Source organism: Canis lupus, unplaced genomic scaffold, assembly GCF_011100685.1.
Source record: "Canis lupus familiaris isolate Mischka breed German Shepherd unplaced genomic scaffold, alternate assembly UU_Cfam_GSD_1.0 chrUn_S1830H2027, whole genome shotgun sequence".
Taxonomy (NCBI): domain Eukaryota; kingdom Metazoa; phylum Chordata; class Mammalia; order Carnivora; family Canidae; genus Canis; species Canis lupus.
Window position 1 is genome coordinate 6,493 of NW_023330690.1, and position 19,422 is coordinate 25,914.

A 19,422-nucleotide genomic window follows, 5' to 3' on the forward strand; every position below is an offset into this window, starting at 1 on the left:
AGGGAGAAGCAGGCTCCATGCATCGGGAGCCTGATATGGGATTCGATCCCGGGTCTCCAGGATCGCGCCCTGGGCCAAAGGCAGGCGCCAAACCGCTGCGCCACCCAGGGATCCCTATATTTTTAAATATATTTATGTATGTATATATAATCTCTATATAATCTTGCTATTTTTCTTACGTTGTACAACATTTAAGTCTTTTCTTCCTAATTAGACAAAAATTTGCTTAAGGAACAAGATCACAGCTTAAAATTCTTTGTCTCTTTCCCTTGTTAGTTCACAGCTAACTTGTTAGGTGCTTAAAATATGTTTGCTGAATTGAATTGAGAAACAAGGATATTGTGAGAATGCTACCTAGAACTACCTAGGGTCTCAGTTAGATAGATGGATAATTCTTCCTTAGGAAGCAGAGAAAAATTTTGTTGATTATATGAAGGTTTCCAGGTGGGATATTAATTACTGGGAATGTTAAGTCCTCCCAATATGCCCAGCCTCAGCCCTCCAGCTCATCCAAAGGAACAATGTGGCTCTGTAACTCATGACTGATAATCTTGTGGTTATTTATAAGTAAATCCATTTTACTTTTTCACCATTTATGCACGCCAATTCTAAGTGATGACACTATTCTATTATGACCTGAGCATTTCCCCTAACACTCTCAAATAAAATCTTTCAGTTGTGAAGCTACTTACATCATACTTTCAGGTTCTACTGCACAAGCACCAACTGCTTTTGTGACATTGACAAGAAGAGTTTGGTTTATTCCAACAAGGAGGTTTACGAGTGGTTGAAGGCCACCACATTTCCGGACAAGGACACGGTTTTCATATTCCTGACAACATTCTCCCAATGCACCAACCACATTCACAAGTACTTCTTCAGGCTGGTCAGTTAAAAGTCCCACCAAAGTTTCAATGGCCTCGTATTCTCGAAACCTAAGTTCATCACAAGAAAAAGAGATAGGGCGAGGGAAAGAGAGGAACGATATTACTTTTGGTATAAAATCAGCTGATAATATTAATAGCACAAAATTGCCAAATGCCAACCATATGCTCACTCAGTCCTTACAAAAACCCTATGATGCAAGTATGACCACAATCCCCATTCTCAGAAAGCTCATTTGAAGCTTGGTACACAGCGATGCTGGCATCCATATCTAGCCATCTGCACCTTTAATCACTATACTATACAGTCTCTAAGACAACTACAACTTCTTCCAAATGACAGTGTCAGCAGTTCTACTATTCTACAAGTGTTTTTCCCATGTCACAGAGACTATTTTACATGAACAAAGCAAAAATAAATCTATCTTCTGTTAAGTAAGATGTGAATTTCTTGTTAAATCATCACACTGAGGGGCACTTGGGTGGCTCAGCTGATTGAGCATCTGACTCTCGATTTCAGTGCAGGTCATGATCTCAACACTCAGAGATCAAGCCCCCAAGTTGGGCTCCATGCTCAGTGGGGAGTCTGCTTGAGATTCTCTCTCTCCCTCTCACCCTCTCCCCACACATGCATACTTTCTCTCTCTCTCTCTCTCTCTCAGGTAAATATATAATCTTAAAAAAAAATAATCACATTGATACAAAGAAGGGTTGCCTCAGAATATCCATCATAGGGCATAAGAACTCTAAAAGTATATGAAGAGATAAATTTGAAGATTAAAATAAATCAGTTTACAAGTATTTTAAAATTCAATGAAATAATTTGAAAATGACTACTCTTTAACTGGTTAACTGGCATCCAGCTGACTCAATTATCTTTAAAAAAGGAAAAAGAATGGAACCACTTCCATCTCTAAAGATTCAGTGGGAAATTCAACCCCTCACCATCACATCAACCCTTTCTCTACAAGAAATCAGAGATACTTATAATTTAAACAGCTGCCCCCCAAAAAAAGAACCCAACACACAGACTATGTCAGCAAGTCCTTTAGTGAGGCACAGAAAACCATTGCCAGGTGGTGGGATGGGAAGTAGAAGTCTTTCATTTCTAAAAATACCTTGATTCTGCCAAATTGGTCTAGAAGGTACATGTATAAAAACTATAGGAGTTATATTAGGACCGATTCTTTATTAAAATAACATTATGGGAATGTAGTTTAATGGCCATAAATTTTAGGCATCCATACTTTTATTTAGAAACATTTATATATTGGGGCACCTGGATAGCTCAGTTGGTTAAGTGCCAGCCTTTGCCTCAGGGTCATAATCTTAGCATCCTGGGATCAAACCCCATGTTGGACTCCCCACTCAGTGGAGAGTCTACTTCTCCTCTTCCTCTTTCCCTCACCTTACTCATGCTCTCTCTCTCTCTCTAATAAATAAAATCTTTTTAAAAATTTACATATTAATAAGAGAAGATGTTAGTTGAAGGACTCACTATACACAATGTAGTTTCAGTGAGTTAAGAATACAGCTATTCCTCAATGGCCATGTTTTTATTATAGAATATTGAAAGGCTTCTCTTACTTGGTCGCATTCTCTTTGCTGATGGAACATTTCCATATTGCCCCAGTGACAGCAGCCAACCGTTCTTTATTGTCAGTGTTATTGAGCAGACTGGCCAGGGGTTTAAGTCCTCCATGCAGTCTAACCAGGTCACGGGTTTCCTTATCCTCAGCACACTACACAAAAAGTCAAATCAGAGGCTGTCAGTGATGACGGCATATCAAGCTTCCAGTGATTGCTAAAGAGGCTGACATTCTGGTGGCTACAAAACTTCTTTTCAGAGAGTATCATTTTCTGAAGGGGCCTCCAAGTAAAATATAATTCTCCTTTATATTGGCAGTTATCTGACAGTGTCTCTCTTCCCTTACAGGATTTTGGCAATGTCTAGAACTTTCTACATGCTTGGAAATTCTTCCAAGCTGTTCTGAGGTAGTGTGGGCTTCCATGAAGACAGAAAGAGAGGTTGGTAAGAAATCTAGAATACCACATGCATGGACAGAGAATTTCTGCAGTCATGCAATCCCCAGTCTCGGGAAAGTATAGAAAAGATAGCTGAGTGATAAAGCTTTAGCCTGATCTTCAATGCTTCTGCCCCCAAATCTAAGAGATGAGCATTTCCCTAATAGAGTTCCTATGCTCTGAACAGTTAGTTATATCAACAGCAAATGGCATTATATTCAGATATATTTGTCCAGAAGTTTGTGTCATCCTTTGAGATAAGTATTATGTTTATCCATGTTCATGTCATCTTTTGAAGTAAATATGTACTGCATAGATGTTCCCAGCTTATCATGATTCCCAGGTTTGAGAGAAAAAAGATGCTAAATTTGGTGCATATATATGTTATCATCCTAGGCATACAGTTGGTTGTGAGGCCACATGATACAGATGCATGTCATGCATCATCTGTGAGGGCCACTAGAAGAAATCCTCACAGTAAATGCACACAAGGCACCTGCCATTTTATCTTCTATTTATGATTTTCAGTTTTTTACATTGCAACTTCTAAAAACTTAATCACTATTTCTAACCAATCCTTCATAATTACTCATATGAGGCATGTATGCCAGTCAAGGCTATATATCCTTGTTATGAGTTGTGTTTCCTTAAAACTGATATATGTCAAAGTCCTAACCCCTGTACCTCAGAATGTAACCATATTTGAAGATAAAATCTTTAAAGAGGTAATTAAGGTTAAAAAAGGTCACTGAAGTGGGCTCTAACCCAATATGATTGGTATCCTTAGAAGAAAATATTAGGACACAGAGGAAGGAACATGTGGAGACATGTGAACATGAAGATGACCATCTACAAGCCAAGGAGAGAGTCTCCAGAAGGAAGCAATGCTATCAACACCTTGATCTCAAACTTGTAACCTCCAGAACTATAAGGAAATAAATTTCTGTTATTTAAGACACCCAGTGTATGGTATTTTGTTATGGCAGCCCTTGCAAACTAATACAATTCTCTACTGACATGAACCCCTTTCTCTAACTCTGTCATTTTGGCATACTGTCACTGTGCACATTTTAAAATGTATTCCTCTAGGAAATCAGCTCTGATTTCTCTGATAGGTAGAAGCTGGAATGGCCAGTAAGCAGCCATCTACTAATTTGTCAAGGCTACCTTTTCTTCCCTTTTCTGATGTACTATGAAATGCATAACTCACAAAAAGCTAATGAAGATTAAAATAATAAAAAGATACAACAGGAATACACACACATACACAAGCACACACTCATTCATCATCCATCTGTCTTGGCAGAAGATAAATTTCCCAAGATCAGTATGTTTGAACAGGGTACTTGAAAAGCAATATAAAGGCACCATGCATATATTTAGCTATTTTACACTAAGTAACTTGTTTTAGGAGACAAAGATATATAAGTACCTTCTAGAAATGTACATAATCAAGATATGTTGGAGCAGGCTTCTCTCTCACATACACAGGCATCTATCATTAGCACAGTGATGCAGACCTGTGTGTGCAGAAAAATCCCTGGGGATTCTTGCTAAAAATGCAGATTCCTGAGTCATAGCCCCAGAGAATGAAACTTCATATTTAGAAATGCCACCTTAACTATATGAAGAACACCACAACTTTGCTGGGGAGTCCACCATACCTGGTAGATGGCCATGGCACACTGTTCCTGTAGTTGTTCATTCTCACTATTTAGGTTCTTGACTAGATTTTCAATTATCCTTTCTGCTTTGATTGCAGCTCGGTAGTTTTCCTAAGAATACAAATTTAAATATTTTTTTAAAGATTTTATTTATTTATTCATGAGAGACACAGAGAAAGAGAGTCAGAGACACTGGCAGAAGGAAAAATAGGCTCCATGCAGGGAGCCTCACATGGGACTTGATCCCAGGATTCCAGGATCACACCCTGGGCCAAAGGCAGGTGCTAAACCGCTGAGCCATCCAGGGATCCCTTAAATTTAAATATTTACATGTGTAATGCATGAATATAAATATCTATTTACATTTACTAATAAGTATGCCAAACAAACTTTCTTAAAAAACACTAAAGTCCAAGATTAACACAACTGTATAAGAGAATTTAGTCAACATTTTAAAAAATACATCACACAGGTAACCATTTAATTAATGTTCTATTAGTTTCATCTTCTCTAAAGAACTGCTGACTTCTCAAAAAAAATCCTTAGCAGTCACAATAATCTTAAAAATTATTATTCAACTAAAAAAAAGTTAATGCAAATGAAAACAAGGGAAGCAGAGCTGGCTTGAGTACCTCTGATGCACATTCTTGCAATGTCCCCACCACTGGAATTAGCATGTTTTCATGAGAAGTCTTCAGTAAGTGAGCCAACAAAGGAATGCCGCCGGCTTGACGAATGGCTTCTTTATTTGCATTACTCTTACTACAGCTCCATAATGCCAGTGCCCCACAGCGAGCTACTTCCACGTCTCTGGCATCATACAGACTTGATTGAGCTGGTTTTGCTGAACTCTGTGCACAGTCCAGTAAAGCGACCTACAAAAACAGATAAATACAATGTATGTGGGAATCTTTAAAATAAAACAACATTTCCCACAACAGTTACAGGGCTGCTACCAAGCTAACTTCCATCAAAAATAAGAATACTTCTACGAATTAATTTTCATACTACACAGAAATAGTCAGTGAAAGCAAAGAAACAGAACCCTTCAAAATATACCTTCCTCCAGATCTGGGAGCCTTTACATTTCCTTCCTACAAGAAATTTAATCTCACCAAGATTGTATTAATATTAATATGGCTGTTACATTTATATTAACAAGATTTGTATACTATATCTGCAGCCCGGGTTCTTACAATCCTTCCCTGCATGGATGCATTCTTTCTGCTTGCTCAGAATTCTTAACTTCTGCCCAGGTTTCTACCAGGTGTGCCTCTTTCGAGATCTATCTCCATCTAAGTGCCCAAACCCCACTGTGGTCAATGGCCTCCTGCCTGCTCTTCTTTTAACCTCCATTCCCTTGCTCTGATGTCATGACAAGCCCACTGTTCCATCTCTGTACTGAGTGATCTCCCTCTCTTCCCATTTTAGTGAGGGACTCTTATCTGTATGTCATCTACCCTCATATTGTTAGCAAACCAAAAATGGATTACCAATCCTGATCTTTCTCAGATGTGTTCTCAACCTAGTAATTACAAGTCTATTAATGGTTGATCTATTACTCTTCTTTCCCATTCCTAACTTAGCTATCATGTAAGATTATATTAAAATGTGTAGCATTATCTTGACCAAGTAATTGCAATTCAGGTACCAAATTCTAAGTCCCCGAATGTGATATATAAGACTCTCATAAAAGAAATTTACTAAAATTTATAGTTTTAAGTTACATTACTCATTTATTCTATACATTATTCATAATTCCAGTAGACAGCCACATCAGCCTAATGTATTACTTCATTACTTAAGCAGAACACTGATAATCATACTAATAATTACCTTTCCCCAACATTTTATTATGAAAAATTTTCAAACATACACAATGGCTGAAAGAGTTGTACAGTGATTATACAGCAAAAAATGTATACATTCCCTAGATTCTATAATTAACATTATCACATTTGTTTTATCTCATAGCTAACCATCTATTTATCCATCTATGCAGCCATAAATCTATCTTATTTTTGAAGCAAATAATTACACTCTATTGTGATCTACAGATTACAAGTGACATCAGACGGTCCCCAATTTATGATGGTTCAACTTATTTTTCAACTTTACTATGGTGTGAAAGTGATATGCATTCAGTAGAAATCCTATTTGGAATTTTATCTGAGCTAGTAATATGTATGTTACATTCTTGTGATGCTGGGCAGTGGCAGCAAGCCTCAGCTCTGTCAGCCACAACATCACAAGGGTAAGCAACTGATATGGTTACAACCATTTTGTTCCCAATCTGTAGCCATTGTGTTTTCACTTTCTGTACAGATTCAGTAAATTACAAGAGATATCAATGCTTTATTAAAATAGGCTTTGTGTTAGATAATTTTGCCCAACTAGAGGCTAAGTATTTTGAGCATGTTTAAGGTAGGCAAGGCTAATCTGTGATATTCAGTATGTTAGCTGTATTAAATGCATTTCAACTTAAATGCATTTCAACTTACGGTATTTTCAACTTACAATGGGTTTATCTGGACATATAACTCCATTGTAAATCAAGGAAGATCCGTACACAGAATCTCTCAGTAAATTTCTAAACACATTTCACTGTGTATGCATTCCTATTAAATGCATATTGATTCAATGTATATTTATTAACCTTTCATATGTGTAGGGTACTGGGCTAAGTGCTGTAGATGACAGTAAGATAAGTAAGACACATCTCTTATCTCAAGGAGCTCAAACTATAGAAGTGGAGACTGTCCAGTATGTAAATGCTATAGGAGGAACACAAGATCCTTTGGAAGGTGGATGAAAATGCATTTCTTAATGCCCTACGTTTTCTTGACATGAGTGTTGAACAGAATGTTCACTTATTTCTTTCAGTGACAGTTATTGATATAATCATTTTTAAATTATAAAAATAATACACAATAAATTGGCAAATGTGGAAAAATATGAAGAAAAAATTGGTAGTTATTTCAGAGGAAACACCTGCGTACAATTGTGTGTATTATTTCACATGTTTTTATAGAAACTTGTTATATACTTGTTAGGTAGTCTTTGAAAATTGGAGTCCATATGTGTCAATCAGGTTTTGATCCTGTCATAATTTTATATAATATTATATACTGATAGCTGATGATGCATGTTTCCCTCGAGATACACTTCATATTATTTACCGATCTCATATGGTAAACATAGTTTTCAGTTGTCACTATCATAAGTAACAATGAGATGAATAAATGTCTGTTGCTCTGACAGTCTCCTTGGGAGGCAGTCCTCATGGTGAGCTCACCAGAGCAGAGAGCATGGACTACACTTCCCGACAACTACACACACACATAAACATCTCCCTACCAATGTGGTAGGTGTAAATTACATCTCTTATTTAGATGTATATATCTTTGAAAAATAAGATCAGACCTGTTTTCTGGCCAGTTGCTAATTGTGAATACACAAAAAACAGTTTTTGAGGACGTTATACCAAAGAAGGTTCCTGGAACACACCTATGGTTATTTAACTATCCAGGAGTGGCCAGAGAAGGACAGCAGAGAGGGGGACATCTTGGTGGCAGGTGGTGTGCTGATGACAATGGCAGAGGTACTCACCAGTTTGGTAATGCCTCCATGGTGTCTCACTGCCCTTCGGGCCTCTTCTAAACTTGGCAAACATTTGCGATTGTCTCAGCTGCCAGGCATTTCAGACTCCTTATGTGGAGAATCAAGTATATTAACCATAACTGGTAAGCCCCCAAGGTCCAACAATATTACGTCTGATTTGAGGATTATGACTGATTTCCTTTAGGATTTTTAATGAACCAATCTAAATGAGAAAATAGGAGTTTAGAGGTGAAAATAAGTGCTTAATACATAACCAGTCCTAGAGTTTTAAAAATTCCAAGTCTACCTCAAATCCTTCCCTCATGAAGTTTTTTAAAGGAAATGCCTTCTGTTCCCAGGTGTTACCACATAGCCTCCTTATTTTCCTTCAATTATGCAGGACAAACATTCATCATTTAAGAAGCACATAGAAAGGTTCTGGAAATGAACCAGAAGATAAAGCACAGCCAAGAAGAGAAGAGCAGCGAACAAAAGGAACAAGCTATCAGTGAGATGAGCAGGCAAAGACAAGAACTAGGCAGAGGTAGCAGAGATGTATCAGTAAAAAGAGAAGCACAAAGAGGTATGAACAGGCTCATCACCCACGTGAGGTAAGCCACTCACCTTACATTTGACTTCATCAGTATCCAGTAAATTTATCAAAACTTCAAGGCCTCCAACATCTCTGATTGCCAACTGGCAGGTCTCTTGCGCCAAGTTTGAAATCTTTCATTGAACGCAATGCAATCACTGTAGCTGGTCTGATTTCCTCCCTACGAAACGCAAGGCCATGGAAAGGTTAAATAAGATCACGCTTCTATAGAAATTTCCTTAATGGTTATGAATCCATGAACTGGGAAATGTGTCTCCCCATACATGCATGTTAAATTTTTTTTAAGTTCTCCGAGTGGGTTATAATTTGTTAAATGAATCATGTAGAGTTGAAGCACAAAAAAAGCTTTACAGAGTATCATAAAACATTATTCCAATTAGAGAGTCAACATTTAAGGTGGTCTGTCTGCTTTAAACAGCTAGAGCATTAGGTGGTATAGTACATTAAATAGAGTCGAGGGGCAAGCCTTGAGAAATCCACTGAGGAATGTAAGTTTTATGCAGAGGTAACAGGAGGCCGTCCCTGGAGTTCTTGAACAGCATACTGTGCAATCCAACCCGTGTCTGGAATTATTCTCACAGATGTATGTAGAACAGTCTGGAACAGGGAAAAACCTGAGGAAAGGGAAACCATGTGGGAAGCAGTAACAACAATCCATGCTGAGACCAGGATTAAGTGGGAGAGGGGCCATGGGGTTGGGAAGGAGGTGGCGAGCCCATTAGGAACTGGAGATGACTCCGTGTATGGATAAAGGACAAAAAGGTAGCCTTCAGTATCGCATGCAAAATGCTGTCCCAGGTGTTGAGAATCATGTGATCAATGTCTGCTTGGCTAATCACCAGCTGTAAAAGGTAGTGGGGAATGGCTCCTTTAAGGTAAAACAATCTGGGAGAATTTAAAAGAATGTAATGATTGATCAGTGAAACAGATGCACCAGGAAATTATAATCAGAATTCATTGCAGGAATTCTTAAGCAATGTCCACCCATCATTAATGCTTTAAAAAATCTTCTGATGGATGCAACATAGTACATATTACTTCTCTCCTCCATTAAGACGGGATGGTAAAATAAGAGTTCCAGTATAAGCAAACCGAAATAGTTCATAAGACACAAGAGCAATGTTTCTAATGGAGCTAAAGGATAAACTATTTTTGTAAAAGGTGCTCATGAAAGATGGCCTTCGGTCTCTACCTCAAAACACAGTATGAATGGCCTCAAATAAATCTCTTTCCTTTTGAAGAAAGACACCTACAAAATATGTTTATTCTCATTTGCTGATTATGACTTTTATATTGGCTATATTACAGATACTGTTCATAGATACAATATATACATTTACACAAAAGTGGAAATTATATCCAAGCAGCCCAACCCCTCCTTCATATCTCACACACACACAAATCCTTTTGTGAATACAACATGATGTGTACTTTTAAAATAAGAAGCTGAAATGGGGATTATAAGAGGGCAAGCATCAAAAAGATAGAAAGGTTTAGACTTCAGCCTTTCCTCTTAATGCGTCCATAAAAGCCCCTCCACATCTCTAAAAATATTACAAACCACTATCCTGTGCTGAAACCATTGTCAGTCTGCTTTCATATTAATTTTCTTCCTGAGTAATCCAGGCTGTCCTCTATATTCAAGATGAAGTTGAGAATGGCAAAAGCCTTCACTTACTATTTACATTGAAAATAAGGAGTTTTTCTTCCATAGCTTTTAATGCCTTTTTGTTTATATCAAGAGAAATTTTTACCACCACCAATCGTCCTACAGTTCATTTTGAAACATAAAATAGTAAATCCTTATTACATTCAATTTTATAATCTCCCTTGTTTTGGGGTACAGGACCTCTTCAAACACACATTAGCACTTTTGATGCCTTTCTTTTTAAAACAGAAGGCAGATATTTCATAAACTCATAAAGAAGATCTAAATGCTAATCAATAATATATAAAAAAAAAGAGAAAGCGAGAGAAACAATTATTTAACAATTCTTTTGTTGAATTTAATTGGGTTAAAAGGGAGCCCAAAAATTCCCCTGGTGTACCTGGAGGAGGAGAGCTGGGTGGGCTCCCACATGAAAAGTTTAAAAATGCAAAACCAGGAGCTTCAGATAGAGTTCTTTAGGCAGTGCCTTCAGACTCAAGCATGACTTGAAAGCAAGAAGGTATCAAACAGCATGTCATGCCTCAGTCAAGCCAACAGAGTCCACACCACACACACCAAACTCCGAAGCAGAGCATGCTGTTCCTGGCGTTCTCAGTGGTGTGTGATAGAAGACTTTCTTGACTGCTATACTTGCATTGTATTTTCTTTGGTAGCACTTTCCTACTTACACATTCAGCACAGTCATTCTTTCCTATTTCATTTCGAGGTCTCTTAATTTTTCTCTTCTAGATTATTTCTATCTTGTGTGCTTGATTTCATCATATGCACCATAACCAATGACATAACAATTTTAAGGAATTGTGTACTTGTGGTAGATGCCCAAAAGGTAAGACACTATATTTTTCTAAATGATCTCTAAGCCACTTTTGAAGCCAAAGGATGGAAAATTTTCATTTATCATTGAGAAGTTAGATCCTTATAGAAAACAAAACTCTGTAAATCAGCAGCTTTTTTTCTGAAAATCTGGAAACATATTCATAGACTTGAGAGTTTTTTTTAGAACAGTTTTATATTAGGGAAAGTTAGTTTTTCCACATTTCAGGATTTAGTTCTACTCTTGTCACTGACCACACTCCCCAAAGGATTATAAATCTTTCAGAATGAATACCAGCGAATGGGAGCCAAAATATTCAGCATACAGAGCCACAAATGTTAGCCAATTGCTATTCTTAAATACCAGCTATGTCAAAGGATTTTCAAATGTTTGTTCTACTTTGACCAGATGCCATAAACATCTTACTAAGAAGAAGCAGTGCAAATATGCTTATTTTTCAATTAAATCTCCCCTGAGAATGTAATTAGTTGCCAATACTTATTTCACATTTTATCATGTATTTGCATTTGTGAAGTTTTAAGAGCTGGAGAAAACATAGTAAAATATTATTTTACTAGTTTCTGAAGGGTTTTGAAGAATGCTTCCAATAAGCTTTTCCACTTCTTAAATTAATGCAAGTTGTTTTGCTAGTGTCATCCTGCCCCTGCGTCTTCTCAGACATTTCCAGGCTCTGTCAGCCTTCAGATACTTCGCAGTTCACATTCCTTTCTGAGACTGGGAGGCCTTTGTTCATTATCATTATCACAATCATGTTGCTAATATGTGAAAGTTGAATAGATTTTGCTTTTTCCTTCATTTTTCTCAAAATTTCTTTTGGAAAGACAAGATCAATAGGCACTCTTCTAAACAATGTTTCTCAGTGTTTTAAATAACATCTTTGAAAAAAAAAAAAGTATTACCTTATCTGGTACATAGAGTAATATCTACCTCCAATCCTCTTACTGCTGATAAAAGAGAAATAAATGCTTATGAAATTGAGATGAAGAATGTATCTGAGACTAAATCAGGGAGCCAGATGCCTCCAACCATCCAACCATTTTTTAATTCTTTCATTCAACAAATTTGCAGTTATTACCATGTTCTGATACCAGGAACTAGAGACATCCTGGTAGACAAAAACAGATCTAGTTTTTGCCTCGTGGAGCTCATAAGCTTAGTGGAGAAGAAAGATCTTAATTGTTAAGCCCATCCAAATAAATGAAAACTTTAAGAAGTGCTATACAGAAAAGTGGCACAGGGTTATGGATGTTTGCAACAGGGGACTCTAGGCCAGGACATCAGGAAAAGTTTCCCTGAGGAAACTATGTCTGGACTGAGGTGTGGACAGAGTAGGAGCCTTCCCTGGTGAAGGATGGTCGGACATGATGAAGGCACACCAGTCAGAGGAAACAGTATGTGTAAAGCCCTAAGGAGGATTAGAACATGGCCTGTTTAAGACCTATACGAAGGCCAGTGTGGCTGAGACCCAGAGCCTGGGTGGCAAATGATCCAAGATGAGCTAAAAAATTAAGTGGGCAAAGGAATCTGCTGCACCCATAGGCCCAGGTTGAGGATTTAATCTTCATTCAAGATTAATAGGAAATATTCAAGGGTATTGTTTTGGAGGAGAGTGGGAGGACTCACATGAGTTGCGTACATTTTTAAAAGATCATTCCAGCTAAAGGGCCCCCTGTAGGGAGGGGGCAGATGGAACATATGGAGACCATGCAGGTTACATACAGCTATCCAGAGAGGAGGTAACTGGGATTAAGAGGTCAAGGATACTTATTTGTGTCATAAAGACTTCAAGTAACTTGATTCAGAAAAGGATACTATAAAACAAGTAGACGAAACTCTGATAGGCTACATGCTCCCAGAGCCATCATTTGGAGCTTCCTGTAGAGTCCCACGTGGTGACAGTGAGATAAGAAGGCAGTCAGAGGCACAATCGGGAGTGGAGGCCCCTCTTTTGCTCCCCACCGTCTGTAATCAAGGGGCAGTGGGTGAGACCTGGTGAGGAGATACAAGCCATCACACAGCCATCCAACTGACTTTCAATGATTTCAGCATTTTTTCCTCCAAATATGCCACTCAGAGAGCAAGAAAAGTGAAGCCTGCCAGTGACTGTTTATTAATGATGACAGAGGGCCTGGCACCCAGCACAGAGGTGGCTTACAGATACTCTTCATGTCCCAGGATGAGAAATGGTAAAAAAGTCAATGCTCAGAGTGAATGGCATATGAGCATGTAAGTCAAAATAGTAAAATATATTGCTTTGCTTTCTGTTTATTTGCAAACTGGCTTTATACTGATGAGTCAGCACTCATAAACCTAAGACTCAAGAGATGAGACTCAATAGAACTCCAGGAAAGAAAATGAGAAAATATTGTTCCAGAGGAAAAAAGAAATTAGACTCAAACTGTTGTATTACAAGCTTGCTGAGAATTTTTATTGGGAATGGGTAAGGAACAATGCAAGCATTCCCTACACATTCCTTTTAAACAGAGATGGAACATTTACAGAAATAGATAATCTGCTGGAATGTCCTAGTCACTGCAATGAGGAAAAATTTGTAGCAAATATAACTGCCTTTCTAAAAAGATTGGAAGACTATACTGAATAATTATGATAATTAATAAAATAGCTCAATAAAGTGGATATAAGGGCCACATTAAAAATGAGTAACTCCCCCATACACTAGGAATACAAATCACAATGCATAATTTGAAAAAATGTTCCCATGCCAGTATTAGCAAAATAATACAAAAATATCAAGGAGTAAATCTCACAGTATGTTGAAAATATGTGGAAAAGAAGCTATTAAGTTTTACTAAAATACATACAAATTTAAAAATAAATGAATGGTCATACCATGTTCCTGAATAGGATAACTGAATGATATTAAAAATTTGCAAGCCCACAACTATATGGTCAATTAATCTTTGACAATGCAAGAAAGAATATCTAATGGAAAAAAGATAGTCTCTCCAACAAAGTGTTGGAAAAACTGGACAGCGACATGCTAAAGATTGAAGTAGATCTTTTTCTTACACCATCCACAGAAATAAATTCAAGATGGATTAAAGACCTAAATGTGAGACAGGAAATCATTAAAATCCTAGAGGAGAACACAGGCAGCAACCTCTTTGACATCAGCCCTAACCTTTGACATCAGCTTCTCTTGAGGCAAGGAAAATAAATGCAAATATTAACTACTGGAACTTCATCAAGATAAAAAGCTTCTACACAGCAAAGGAAACAATCAATAAAACTAAAAGGCAACCTATGGGATGGGAAAAGATTTTTACAAATGACATACGAGTTGACAAAGAGTTGGTATCCAAAATCTATAAAGAATTTATAAAACTCAACACCCAAAACACAACCCAATTAAAAAATGGAAAGAAGATATAAACAGACATTTCTCCAAAGAAGATATCCAGATGGCCAACAGACACACATTAAAAAATTTTCAACATCACTCATCATTAGGGACATACAAATTAAAACCTACAATGAGATATCACCTCACACCAGTCAGAATGGATAAAATTATAATACAGGAAATAGCAGCATTAACCAAAGGATACAATATACTAATTCAAAGGGAATGGAAAAAGGGAATATTTATAGCAGCATTATCAACAATAGCCAAATTATGGAAAAGCCCAAATGTCCATTGACTGATGAATGGATAAAGAAGATGTGGCATATATACAATGGAATATTACTCAGCCATCAAAAGAGTGAAATCTTGCCATTGCAAATGGCATGGATAGAGCGAGTATAATGCTAATTGAAATAGGTCAGTTAGAGAAAGACAAATACCATAGGATTTCACTCATATGTGGAATTTAAGAATTAAAAAAAATGAACATGGGGGTGGGAAGAAAGGAAAACCAAGAAAAAGAAACAGACTCTTAACTAGAAAGAACAAACTGATGGCTACCAGAAGGGAGGGGGGAGGCAGGGAGGTGTTAAGTAGGGGATGGGGATTAAGGAGAGCATTTGTTGTGATGGACGCCGGGTGTTGTATTTAAGTGCTGAATCACTAAGTTGTACACCTGAAGCTAATATTACACTGTGGTTAACTAACTGGAATTTAAATAAAAGCTTGAAAAAATTGCAATTTATCCAAAATAATTTATAAATTCATGTAGACCAGCCAAATCCCCGGTAGCATTTTTGAGGGTTTTTTTTTTTTTATTTGATTTTCAACTTTTCTAAAAATGATCTGGAATGGAAAATATGCAAAAAGTAGTTTTTAAAGAATTTAAGAAACTCTCTGGCCAATCAAGTATTAAATACACCAAAGTAGCAGTAATTAAAACAGCATGGACCTGGCATGGGAGCATCCAAATAACTCAATGTAATAGAGAAGGATCCAGAAAGAAACTCTCACATATGAGATGACAATACTTGATATAGGTAATATCTCAGATCACTTGAGGAAAGAGTGGAGAAGCCAATTATCTGTGTTGATACAACTGAATCTCCATCAAAGAAAAAAAAAAGTAAAATTAGATCCCTGCCTCACACTATACATAAAATAACATCAAGAGAGAAGCAACTTCTAAACATTTTTTTAAAACTATAAACCTACCAGGAGGAAATAAAAAATTTTTGTTCTCTTGAAATGACATCAGAAAAATCTTCTTAGCTCTTAATACACAAAATTTTATAAGCTATGAAGGAAAATCAATATATTTACTAATGTACAATTTTAAAGTTTTCAAACAGAAGAGTAGATAAAAAGACATGAGAAACTGAAAGAAAATACTTACAAATACTATAACAAAGGGTTAATTTGTATTAAGATTCAAAACACAACCACAGAAAAATAGGCAAGATATACAATGCAATGGCTATTGGACACATGAAAATATTATCAACTTCACTACTAATCAGGAATATGCAAATTCACACAAGATACATTCTCTCAGTTGGAACAAATTATTTTAAGATTTGTGTGGAATCAGAAAAGACCCTGAATAGCCAGGGGAATTTTAAAAAAGAAAACCATATCTGGGGGCATCACAATGCCAGATTTCAGGTTGTACTACAAAGCTGTGGTCATCAAGACAGTGTGGTACTGGCACAAAAACAGACACATAGATCAATGGAACAGAATAGAGAACCCAGAAGTGGACCCTCAACTTTATGGTCAACTAATATTCGACAAAGGAGGAAAGACTATCCATTGGAAGAAAGACAGTCTCTTCAATAAATGGTGCCGGGAAAATTGGACATCCACATGCAGAAGAATGAAACTAGACCACTCTCTTGCACCAGACACAAAGATAAGCTCAAAATGGATGAAAGATCTAAATGTGAGACAAGATTCCATCAAAATCCTAGAGGAGAACACAGGCAACACCCTTTTTGAACTCGGCCACAGTAACTTCTTGCAAGATACATCCACGAAGGCAAGAGAAACAAAAGCAAAAATGAACTATTGGGACTTCATCAAGATAAGAAGCTTTTGCACAGCAAAGGATACAGTCAACAAAACTAAAAGACAACCTACAGAATGGGAGAAGATATTTGCAAATGACGTATCAGATAAAGGGCTAGTTTCCAAGACCTATAAAGAACTTATTAAACTCAACACCAAAGAAACAAACAATCCAATCATGAAATGGGCAAAAGACATGAACAGAAATCTCACAGAGGAAGACATAGACATGGCCAACATGCACATGAGAAAATGCTCTGCATCACTTGCCATCAGGGAAATACAAATCAAAACCGCAATGAGATACCACCTCACACCAGTGAGGATGGGGAAAATTAACAAGGCAGGAAACCACAAACGTTGGAGAGGATGCAGAGAAAAGGGAACCCTCTTACACTGTTGGTGGGAATGTGAACTGGTGCAGCCACTCTGGAAAACTGTGTGGAGGTTCCTCAAAGAGTTAAAAATAGACCTGCCCTACGACCCAGCAATTGCACTGCTGGGGATTTACCCCAAAGATACAGATGCAGTGAAACGCCGGGACACCTGCACCCCGATGTTTCTAGCAGCAATGTCCACAATAGCCTAACTGTGGAAGGAGCCTCGGTGTCCATCGAAAGATGAATGGATAAAGATGTGGTCTATGTATACAATGGAATATTCCTCAGCAATTAGAAACGACAAATACCCAACATTTGCTTCGATGTGGATGGAACTGGAGGGTATTATGCTGAGTGAAATAAGTCAATCGGAGAAGGACAAACATTATATGGTCTCGTTCATTTGGGGAATATAAAAAGTAGTGAAAGGGAGCAAAGGGGAAAGGAGAAAAAAATGAGTGGGAAATATCAGAAAGGGAGACAGAACATGAGAGACTCCTAACTCTGAGAAACGAACTAGGGGTGGTGGAGGGGGAGGTGGGCGGGGGGTGAGGGTGACTGGGTGGCGGGCACTGAGGGGGGCACATGATGGGATGAGCACTGGGTGTTATTCTATATGTTGGCAAATTGAACACCAATAAAAAATAAATTTATATATATAAAAAAGATACATTCTCTCCCCATTTGGAATTGGCCAAAATAAAAAAAGACTGTAGATTAGTGAGAATTTGTAACAATGAACCTTATTTCTAAACAAATAATTTTAACACCCTGGAAAGATTTTAAAGACAATCTGCCTAGATCCCACTTCACACCAATTGGTTTAAAACTTCCATGAATATTACCTGAGCATTGAGATTTTTGCTTTGTTTAGTTTTTAGGAGCCTGGCTGATTTCACTGTGTTCAAGGTCAAAAATCATTGGTATATTACTAATTGAGTGTAAACTAGTATTTGCTTTGTGTAAGTAGCTACAAAATTTTTTTTTTATTCAAACCAAGCTTGGTCAGTTTATTACTTTTCATTATTTCTCTTTAAATTTTAAAATTTCATTGTAATACTTCTCTAACTTCATTGTGCATATATTGTTTCTTGTTTAAAATAGATTGAGGTGGAACTGATATGCAAAAAACGAGTTGGGACACATGCGTACATCTGTGAAACCATCACCACAATCAAGATAACAGGAACATCCATTGCCTCCAAAAGTTTTCTTATGTCTCTTCCCTTTTTGTCATACTTACACTTACCATGAGATCAAATACCCTCTTACATTTTTTAAATGTACAATTCAATATTGTTAACTATGCTGTGCAGCTCTCTAGAGCTTGTGAAACTAAAATTTTGTACCAATTGAACAACACCTCCCCATTAGAACTATCAAAATTTTAAATGTACACAGTCTTTGACCCAAGCAATTCTACTTCAAAGTAGCTATCCTACAGAAATAGGATACATATCCAAAGAATATGTAAAAATATTTACAATGTTGTAATAATAAAAATTGATCTGGGAGACAAGGCAAAATGTTATCAGTAAGGGAACTGTGACATAAATTATTGATATATTCATATAGTACAAAACAATGTTGTAATTAGAAGAACTGAGGCAGATATGGAGGATCACCAAGAAAACATTAAATATAAAATGCAAAATGTCACATAACAAGTAGTCTGACTTCATTTCGTACATAAAAATTTCATATGTATATTTATATAAACAGAAACATCTGGAAGGGGGCTTTCCCTGTTATTCTTTTGCATGGCTTAAATTTTAGGGTATATATTAATGTATTATTTTTATAAGATTTAAATAACTTAAATACAGAAAAGAGATAAGGGAGGGCTAGAAGAGAAACGTGTGCTTCTGCAATGCCCTGCATGTCCCAGAAATATCAGAAGGCCACAGCCAGCCACACACCCCCAGACAGCAGGAGCTGGGAAAGGAGCCACAGCCTTTGCCAGTGGGACTAGCAAAGGCTAGTGGACCACAATGGGACCTAGAGTTTAATATTTTTCCTACAAATATGCAATTTCTAATAATGAGTACAGTACAAGTATATGCATATAAAATGAAAAGATCACTTATACCAAATCTGGTACCTTTTACTCCCTAACTCTTCTATTTATAGATTCTTCAATGTGCAAACTTTTATAATAGGACCTGAATATGTGTTTTTTCAATAAAAAGTAAAGCAGCCTAAAGCATTATACAAACTGGGAACTAGGCAACGCTACTTTTCTACCATTTATTTAGCCTCTCAAGTAAATTTGGGGGAAAGCATACTTTGAGGAACAAACAATAGTGTTGCTGGCAATA

General features: G+C 37.0%; 1 long non-coding RNA gene and 1 pseudogene across 1 annotated transcript; one reads left to right on the top strand and one right to left on the bottom strand.

The window, feature by feature from the left end:
• Nucleotides 1-232: 232 nt before the first annotated feature.
• Nucleotides 233-19,422, bottom strand: part of LOC119878693 — a 54,949-nt pseudogene continuing 35,759 nt past the window's right edge.
• Nucleotides 2,308-3,867, top strand: LOC119878694. The gene is made up of 2 exons (XR_005387078.1): nucleotides 2,308-2,912; nucleotides 3,697-3,867. It is a non-coding gene; the product is annotated as an uncharacterized LOC119878694 (long non-coding RNA).